The following is a 9,129-nucleotide window of genomic DNA, read 5'->3' as shown; positions in this document are numbered from 1 at the left end:
CTCTCTTTTTTGTAATTTTCTTTTATCCCACGAGGCCTACACCAGAAATTAATTATGATATTTATGCGGGTGAGGAAGAGGATTGTGGGTAAGACTAATGGTGTGGGGAGAGAGAGAGAGAATGTATTTCCTTCTATTATTTTTCCGGATTCATAGTTTCCTCATATATTTCCTTCGTATCTTCACATACCACTACTTGGGTACCAAAGCCATACCATCTACACTGAAACACACCAGAACTCACTTAGGATGGTGTGAAGGTATTAAAGGGTATATTATTATGACATGTCGGTGGATTTTAAGGCAGATGAGACTCTTTACCTAAAATCCTAAAATTTTCCCCTTTCCAAACAGAGGACTGTCTTGGAGGCCCTTTTTCTTGTTTACACTGGAAGCTCTCAATATTTTTTCCCTAATAGTCCACTTCTGTATATGGACCTATTTTTTCCTTGTATTTTATTTTCGCTGTGTTTGTCATATATAAAGAAAATTATGTAAATACGCTGTAAGATAATAAAGAACTGTGATATGCAAAAAATAAATCGTTAATGTGTAGGTGCTAGGAAGACTCTCAAACCGATCATTTTTGCACATTTTCTTATCCAGGATAGTCTAGGTTAGGTTAGGTTTGCTTTCTTAGTATCAGGTTAGTTTGCTAGTCAGTTAGGTTAATCTGTTAAGTTAGGATAGGTCAAGGCAGGTTAGAGTGAAAAAAAAACTAAGAAAAAAATGGAAGAACTATCATCCTGGGAGTATTAAACAGCGTGTAGTGCAAAAACGGTATACAGAGCGGAAATAAGCAGCCAGAAGCCTTACGGAGCCTTGCAGTCCATGGGCTACTCCTTTGCCACACAGTCACCACAGAATCAGACGTGAATCTTAAGGAATGTTTATCTCAGTGCCTTATTCCGACAATCATAAATCCAGTCATGCAGTAAAATCAGACTTAATCTCTACATAATCAGACACAATCTTAAACCCAGTCATGCAGTAAAATCAGACTTAACCTCTACAAAATCAGACGTAGCCTCCACAGAGTTCACAAAACAAAATCATACTTATTTCCCACACAATCGAACTTGATCTTACATACTCAGTCTTAATCCTACACACTCAGACTTACATTAGACAGAATCGTACACACTCAAACTTACACTAGACAGAATCCTACACACTCGGACTTAATTCCACAAACCCAAACTTGGCACAGACAATCCCACACACTCAGACTTAAATTCAGACTTCATCCAACAGAATCAGACTCAATCCAGACTTATCCCCCACACTATACTCAGACAGAGCTTCATACCACAGAATAAAACTTAATCCCTCACAATCAGACTTAATTCGGCGTTACTTCCACAAAATCATACACATTCCCACATAATCAGACTCAGACTACACATACTGAGAGGCATCTATATCAGCGTCCATTTCTCACCTGTGTAAATCTTAATTAGTTTTTTATACCTGCAGAAATAGGTACACAGGAAATCAGGAAGGCTTTTGTGAAAATCGGGTAACTCGCACGTATTACTGAAAATAGGGAATCATGTGGAATTCTAATAGCAATATATTTTCCAAGAGTATCGACGGGATTAAGGAGCACTTTTGTATAAATCAGGTAACTCACAAACGTTACTGGAAATGAGGAATAATGTGGAACTCGTCTAGTAACTCCATTTTCTTCGAGTATCTACGGAAATCAGGTGCACCTGTGAAAATCTGGTAACTCATTTGTGGCCACGGGAATCAGAATGTTTGTGTGGAAAACAGAAATTACTCTCTCCCTCCCTCCCTCTCACACACACTCTCTCTCTCTCTCTCTCTCTCTGTTACATTAATATCAGCGGAAATCAGAACTACTGTCGAAATCAGGTAACTCGCAATTACCAGCCAGATGAATAATTTGTGCTATTTAGAATTTATGTAAAAATCAGAAATTATATGAAAATCAGAAATGTTTTGCTGTTTCAGAAATATTCACGAGGATAAAGGAAGGGCAAGGAAAGGGGAATGAAAAGGGAGAAAGAAGGAATGGGAAGAAGAATGAAGAGGGAGACAAGAAAAATGGGAAGGGAATGAAGAGGGAGAAAGGAAGAATGGGAAAGGAATGAGGAGACAGAAAGGAAGAAAGGGAAGGGAAAGAGGGGGTAGAAGATAAGAAAAGGAAGGGGAATGAAGAAGACAGGAAGAAAGGGAAGGGGGAAGAATAACGGGTGATGTGAAGACGAGGTGATGGGATGAATGGAAGGGGAGAAATAAAAGGGACGATGAATAGAGAGGGGGAGGAAAAAAAAGGAGAGACGGAGGGTGGAGTGGGAGACAGTAAGGGAGGGGAAAGAAAAGGGGAAATAAGAGTAAGGGGAAAAGAAAAAGGCGGAAAAAGAAGGGAAATGGGAAAGAGATTGGGGAAGAAAGAGGATGAAACAGAAGACAAGATAATGAAATAAAAAAAAAAAGAAGGAGGGAGGAAGGGAGGTGAGGGAGGGAAGAGGAAGGAGGGGAGGGGAGATGTGAGACGGGTGAGGGAGGGAAGAGGAAGGAGGGGAGGGGGGATGTGAGACGGGAGAGGGAGGGGAAAGGGAATCTGAATGGAGAGAGAGGGAAAAGGGGACAGTGTTCGAGGGGATGGGGTTAGGGGGGGAAAGGGAAGGGGGCTGGAGTTGGGGGGGAAAGGAAAGGGGAATGAGGCGGGAAGGGAGGGGGAATGGAGAAGGAAGGGAAAGGAATGGGAGACAGGATGGAAGGAAAAAGGAAAGTGAGAGAAGGGAAGGAGAGGATGGGGGAAGGAAAGGAGAGGAGGTAGGGAGAAATGAAAGGTGGAAGGGGAGGAAGGAAGGGGGAGTAAGAGAGAGGGTGAGGAAGGAAACGGGAAGGTGAATGGGGAGCAAGAGGAATTGGGGAAGAAGGGAAATGGGGAGGGGAAGAAAGGGTGAGGTAGGGGATGGGGAAAGGGAGGGGAAGGAGAAAGGGGAGAAAGAGAAAGGGAGGAAGGGGAAGTGAATAGAGATGCTGAAGAATGGGGAGGAAATATGGATGGGAAAGGAGGAAGGGGATGGGGAAGGAAAGAGAGCGGAAAGGGAGGGTGAATGGGGAGGGAGAGGAAGGGGGAAAGAAGGGAAAGGGAGAGAAGAAAAGGGGGAGGGAAACGAAAAGGAAGAGGAGGGGAGGGAAGGGAAGGGAAAAGGAAGGGAAAGGAAGGGGGAGAAAAAGAATGTGAAGGGAGGGCGGGAAGGGGGAGGGAAAGGAAGGTAAATGGGGAGAGGAGGGAAGGGAAGAGGGAGGGAGGGGGATGACAGGTGACCAGCTCCCCGCGACAAAAATATTCTTTCGACGAGGATGGGATTCGAACCCACGCAGGGAGACCCTATTGGATTAGCAGTCCAACGCCTTAACCACTCGGCCACCTCGTCCCTGTTATCAAGAGGCACAGACTGTAGATTACGTAGCGAATTTTCTCAATTAATAATACCGCTTTATCTTCCTCTCTTATCTATTCTCACACTTGCACTCTTTCTTTTCTTTCTCTCTCTCTCATCTCACCCCCTACGGAGTGTCAAGTAGAGGACCCAGTATTTCATCAGTCCTCTCTCTCTCTCTCTCTCTCTCTCTCTCTCTCTCTCCCCACCCATACCTTATCAGCTTCTTGTTCCACCCATCCATTCTTTTCCTTCCTCCTATTCTTCCTTATTCACCCCCTCCCTCCTTTCCATCCCCACCCATCCCATCTCCCACGTACTCACCCTCTCTCTCCTTCCCACTCCCACTCATCCCCTCTCCCTTGCCCACATAATATATCCTTCGTTCTTTCCTCCATCCACCCATTCTCTCCAATTTTCCTCTCCACACCGTCTGTCCTCCCTCTAACAACTCTATCCTACCCATTCTTTGCCTACTCCCTGCACCCATGCCTCACACTCTCTTCTTCCCCCACGCCTACCCATTCCCCACCCCCTCTTCTTCCCCCACTCCCATGCATACCCCACCCCTCTTCCTTCACCTACCCGAACCACCCATCCTCTTCATTCTCCCACCTCTTCCGTTCCCATCCCATCCCCTTCCCATCCCTTCTTCCTCTTAGCCCACTTATACTTCACTCCCATTTCTCCACCCCTCTCTCATCTACCTTCCTGCTTTGCTATCCTTTTCTTATCTCATACAATTAGATATCATAGTTCTAAGCTTCCTTAATAAAAAGCCTCAAAAGGATCATTATTTCTATTGCTGTTTGCTTTCCTTTGAACTCCTTTGTACTCCCTCCCCCCTCCTTTTTTTTCCCACCAGCCAGCCATTCCCCCTCCCCTACTCATTCCCTACCATCCCCCACCGCCTCGCACCCCACTCACGTCCTCCCCCACTCCCCCCTCCACCCACGCCCATCTCCTTTTCATTTTCCTTTCATTCCCCCCCTTTCCCCCCTCCTCCTCCCCTTTCCCTCTTTCCCTGTCTCCCAAATCACCCCCTTCCCCCTTTCTCCTCTCACTCCCATTTTCTTTTTCATTTTCCTCTTGTCTTTCCCTGTCCCTCTCCTCCTCCTCCTCTTCCATCTTTCCAAATCAAACCCTTCCCCCTTTCTCCTCTCATTCCCACCTCCTTTTCATTTTCCTTTCGTCATTCCCTCTCCCCCTCCTCCTCTCCCTCTTTCCCCTCTTCCCAAATCACCCCTTCCCCCTTTCCTCTCACTCCCTCCATCCCTCCCGCTCCTTTCCGCCCACACCTCACCAAAGGACACCCACTCCTGCAACACCGCTGACTATGCACCTCACCGACAACGTAGCCTGGCTCAGAAGAAGGTGAAAAAATTATTGTGGAGTGACAGATTCTTGAAAAAAACAAAAAAAAAACAGTAAGTTCTCTATCTTTCTTCCTTTCTCTTTCTCCTCCTCTCTCTCGGTTTCTTTTTCCTCTCTCTTTTTTCCCCTCTTACCACTCTTCCTCTCTTTTCATTTCTTCTCTTTCTCTCTCTCTCTCTCTCTCTCTCTCTCTCTCAAGCTGTCAATCCCCCTGCCTATGACCCCCACAAAAGTCTTTTAAGTGCAATGTGTCCAGTTATCACGAAATATATAATGATTCTGACTCGTACAACAGAACACACCTTTACTGATTTGGTTGTTTTGCCGTCTCATGGAACTGGCCCGTCTTTTTTAGTGGGTTCAGCGCCCGTCATTTTATACTTTCTGGACTACAACTAATTCTGAAGACCTCAATAAAAAAAAGAAAGTCTGAGGAAGCTGTTTAGAACTAAAAAATCCAGGTATATGCATGGTAATTAGCAGGTTAATTGGACCGGAAATAGTGTGCGACGAAGAAACACACACACACACACACACACACACACACACACACACACACACACACACACACACACACACACACACACCTTCGTTTTGGTAAATGTAACAAATGAACGTCGACTCTGGGCCAATAAGAACGAACGAGAGAGAGAGAGAGAGAGAGAGTGTGTGTGTGTGTGTGTGTGTGTGTGTGTGTGTGTGTGTGTGTGTGTGTGTGTGTGTGTGTGTGTGTGTGTGTGTGTAAAAATGCAGGTGTGGGAAGCAAAGCAGATCTGGAGACCCAAGTTTGTTGTTTAATTAGCACCACGGGAACTTCACCCACCTGTCTCTCCCACCTCCACCCCTCCTCCTCTTTACCTCTTCTCTCCTTTTCTCTCTCTCTCTCTCTCTCTCTCTCTCTCTCTCTCTCCTGGTTCCTTTGGTCACTCTCCTTTTCCACTTTTATTCCCTCATTTCTCTCTCCTTCCCATCCTCCCCCTTTTCCCTCCTCCTCCCTTTTCATCTCTCCCTTTCTTCTTCCTTTCTCACGCTCTCTCGTCCCAATCCTTCGCCTCTCTATCATCCTCCCTTCCCTCTCATATTATCACTTCCTCTCCCCTCAACTTCTTTCCTTCCTCTCTTCCCTCTCCTCATTTCTCCTTCACTCCTTTTTTCTTTCTCTTCCCTGCCCTGTTCCCTCTCCTCACCTCTCTTCTCATTCCGCATCCCTCCTCCTTCCTTTCCTCCTTTTCCCTTTACTTTTCTCTCTCTCACCTCTCTTGTCCTTTACTTTCTTCTCTCCTCACCTCACTTTCTTTTCCTCTCCTCTATTTTTTTTCTCTTCTCATCCTTCTCTTGTCTCTTCTTTCCCTCTACTTTACCTCTTTTCTTCTCCTCTCCTTCCCCGTCCATCCTCTCAAATTTCGTTCTTGTCTCCATCTTTTCTTATTTCTACTTTTCTTTCTCTCCCCTTATCCCCACCCCCCTTCTTTCTTCATCTCCCTTACTCTCCTATTCTACTCATACCTTTTTCATCCTTCCCTTTTCTCTTCACGTCTCCTTCCTCTTCGCTCTTGGCTTATCACCTCTCCCTCTTCCCCTTTCATTTTTCCTCTTCTACCTCATCTTCTTCCCCTCTTCTTCCTCCTCTTCATCCCCTCTTCTTCCTCTTTGCCATCCATCACTCCCCTCCTATCGAGACCTACCTCTTCCCCTCCCCTCATATCCAGGTGGGGTTCAATCAAGCTTCATAAAGTTAATCTTTCTTTTGTCTTCTCCCTTCCTTCTCACCTTCCTCCTTGTCCCCTCTTTACCTCCCTCTCACTTTTTCTCTTCCTCTCCCTCCTTTTACCTTCCTTCCTCCTCTCTTTCCTCCTTCTTACCTCCCCCCTCGTCTTCCTCCTTCCCCTACTCTTCTTCCCTTCTCCCATCCATCATTCTCCTCTTCCAAAGACCTACCCCTTACCTCCTCTCAAATCCTCAGGGGCTCCAATCAGTCCTTATAATCTTACCTTTATTTTATCATCTTCCCTTCACCTCACCTTCCTCCCTCCCTCTTCCTGCTCATCCCCTTTCCTTCCCCCCCCCCTTTCCTCATCTTCCAGTACCTTCCTTTTGCCTTCCTCCGTCTTCCCTCCCTTCCTCTCTCCTCTCCTATTTCCCGTTCCTTTCTTTTCCCTGCAATACTCCTCTCCCCTCCCGCTCCCTCTTCTCATCTCTCATCCCTTCGTCCTTTCCCCCACCTCCCTCCCTCTTTCTTCCCATCCTCTCTTTTTCTTCCTTTACCTCACCTTCCTTCCTTGTTACCCGTTCCCGTCCCGGAGGAGCTCGGGGACTGGTATTTTCACTCGGTTTGTTTGTTTATCTGTCTGTCTGTTAACAACTTTACGCAAAAACCGCTGGTGCGATTTTGACTAAAATTTCATGGATGACGGGCTATGACCTTCTGATCACCTGATTAAATTTTGGGCCAAACTGGGCCTTGGCCCAAGCTCTAGGCCCAAAAAATGTTAAAAAATTGTTTTTTCGCCATAACTCCTTTCAAATTCGTCATATCGACATGAAACCAAACCTAAAGGTGCACCTTTCAAATGTGCATCCAATAACATGCCTCACTACATCAGGGGGGTCACCCCCCACTTAGCGGTAGGGGGGTCAATGTCAGGTGGGTCGGGCCTAAAATTTCAAATGGGCATAAAATCGTCAATTTTCACCCGATTTACTCCAAATTTGATATGTGACACCTTTGACTAGATATCCTGTTGTGTTTATACGTCAGCAGTAAAATGACTGCCGGGGACGGGTTTGCTGTGCTTTGGCACCACTTCTTGTTCCCTTCTGTATTTACCTCACTCCTCCTCTCCCCTTTCTTCTCGTTACCCCCTACTCTTCTTCCTTCTTCTTCATTCCTTCTCCTTCCTATTTCCCCCTTTCCCTCTTCACCTCCCCCTATCCCTTAGCTTCCTCCCCTTCTTCCCTTCTCCCATCCATCATTCTCCTTTTTCTCTCGGGACTTACCCATTCCTCTCCCCTCAGATCCAAAGGGGTTCAATCAAGCCTTATAATATTACCTTTTCTTACCTTCTCCTCCCCCTTTCCTCCCTCTCCACTTCCATTCCTTCTCCTCTTTCCTCTTCTCTTCCTTTCTTCCCAGCTCCCTCCTCTCATCTTTCTCCCTCTCCTCTCCCCTTCATCCTTCTTCTAGTTTTATTTCCTTTCTCACCCATCCTTCCTTCTTCTTTTATTCCCCTTTCTTCTCCTCTCCTCTTCTTCCCCTCCTCTTCCAGCCTTCCTTCCTCCTCTATCCCTACTCTTCTCCTCCCCTCTTCTTAAATCCTCATCCATCCTTCCTTCCTCCTTTATCCCCCTTTCTTCTCCTCTCTTCTTCCTTTCCTCCATCCTTCCTTCCCCTCCCCCCTCAAACCTACAGGGGATCCAATCAACTCACATAATCCCACCTTTCTCGTAACTCACAAAGCCTTCTTAGATTTTCCTATACTTAAGCACTGACTTGATGCTTCACCTGACTCACAGCCTTTGTCCTTAACCCCTTCACCGCAAAGATGTATATTTTCTATTATTCTAGCTACCACCAGACGATTTAGCTGAAGAGACGTTATACTGTACAGTGAAATGAGTAAACAATGGCTATAATAACACTTCCATTACGAAAAGTCAACCCTAAAGTGAATATAATAGTTTTGATATAACAAGAATACATCAAATAAGTCACTGGACTGAGGGGGGTTATTTTTTATTTATTTTTTTTTATTTTTTTTTTTTTTACTGATAGCGTTTTCTGTTTTTCTCATAACTCGAGCCATTTCTACTTTTCTTTCTAACACTCGATTTCATTACTTTTTTATACGTTTTCTTCTACATCATGTTACGCAAATATGCGGCTCTCATTTCTCCTAACTCGAGCTTTTTCTGTTTCTCTTTCTAACAATCGATTTTATTATTTTTTAAAATAATTTCTTCTATATTATCTAGCTCAAATATACTGCTCTCATTTCCCCTAACGAGTATTTTTTTTCTTTTCTTCAGAACATTCAATAATCTTCATTTTGAGTTTTTTTTTTTTTTTTTATCATCGAACTGAAGAATGATCCTCTTATTTTGCCCTCACTCGATCCTTTTTTTTTTTTCTTCTTCCCCAATACAGTATTTCCTAACCAAAAGCATCTGTATAGTCCATAGAGGGAGTAATGGGAGTCTGGCCTCTCTACCTCCAGACGATTTTTTTCAGTTTAGGGGAGACCATTTGCTATCTCAGGTAATGCATATTCTTCCTACCGTCAGACGATTTCACTCAATTTTAAGGCCAAACGATTTGATTTTCTGAGACCCCATG

The 9,129-nt window shown here is 45.0% G+C and overlaps 1 non-coding gene across 1 annotated transcript; it reads right to left on the bottom strand.

Annotated features, from left to right (window-relative positions):
• Positions 1–3,334: 3,334 nt before the first annotated feature.
• Positions 3,335–3,416, bottom strand: TRNAS-GCU (transfer RNA serine (anticodon GCU)). The gene has a single exon. It is a non-coding gene; the product is annotated as a tRNA-Ser (tRNA).
• Between the last annotated feature and the right edge of the window lie 5,713 nt (positions 3,417–9,129).

This window comes from Coenobita brevimanus, chromosome 46 (genome assembly GCF_032717465.1).
Source record: "Coenobita brevimanus isolate Jiangsu-jjx chromosome 46, ASM3271746v2, whole genome shotgun sequence".
Classification (NCBI taxonomy): domain Eukaryota; kingdom Metazoa; phylum Arthropoda; class Malacostraca; order Decapoda; family Coenobitidae; genus Coenobita; species Coenobita brevimanus.
Note: the sequence above shows the minus strand (reverse complement) of the source record. Positions and strands in the feature narration are given on the sequence as shown.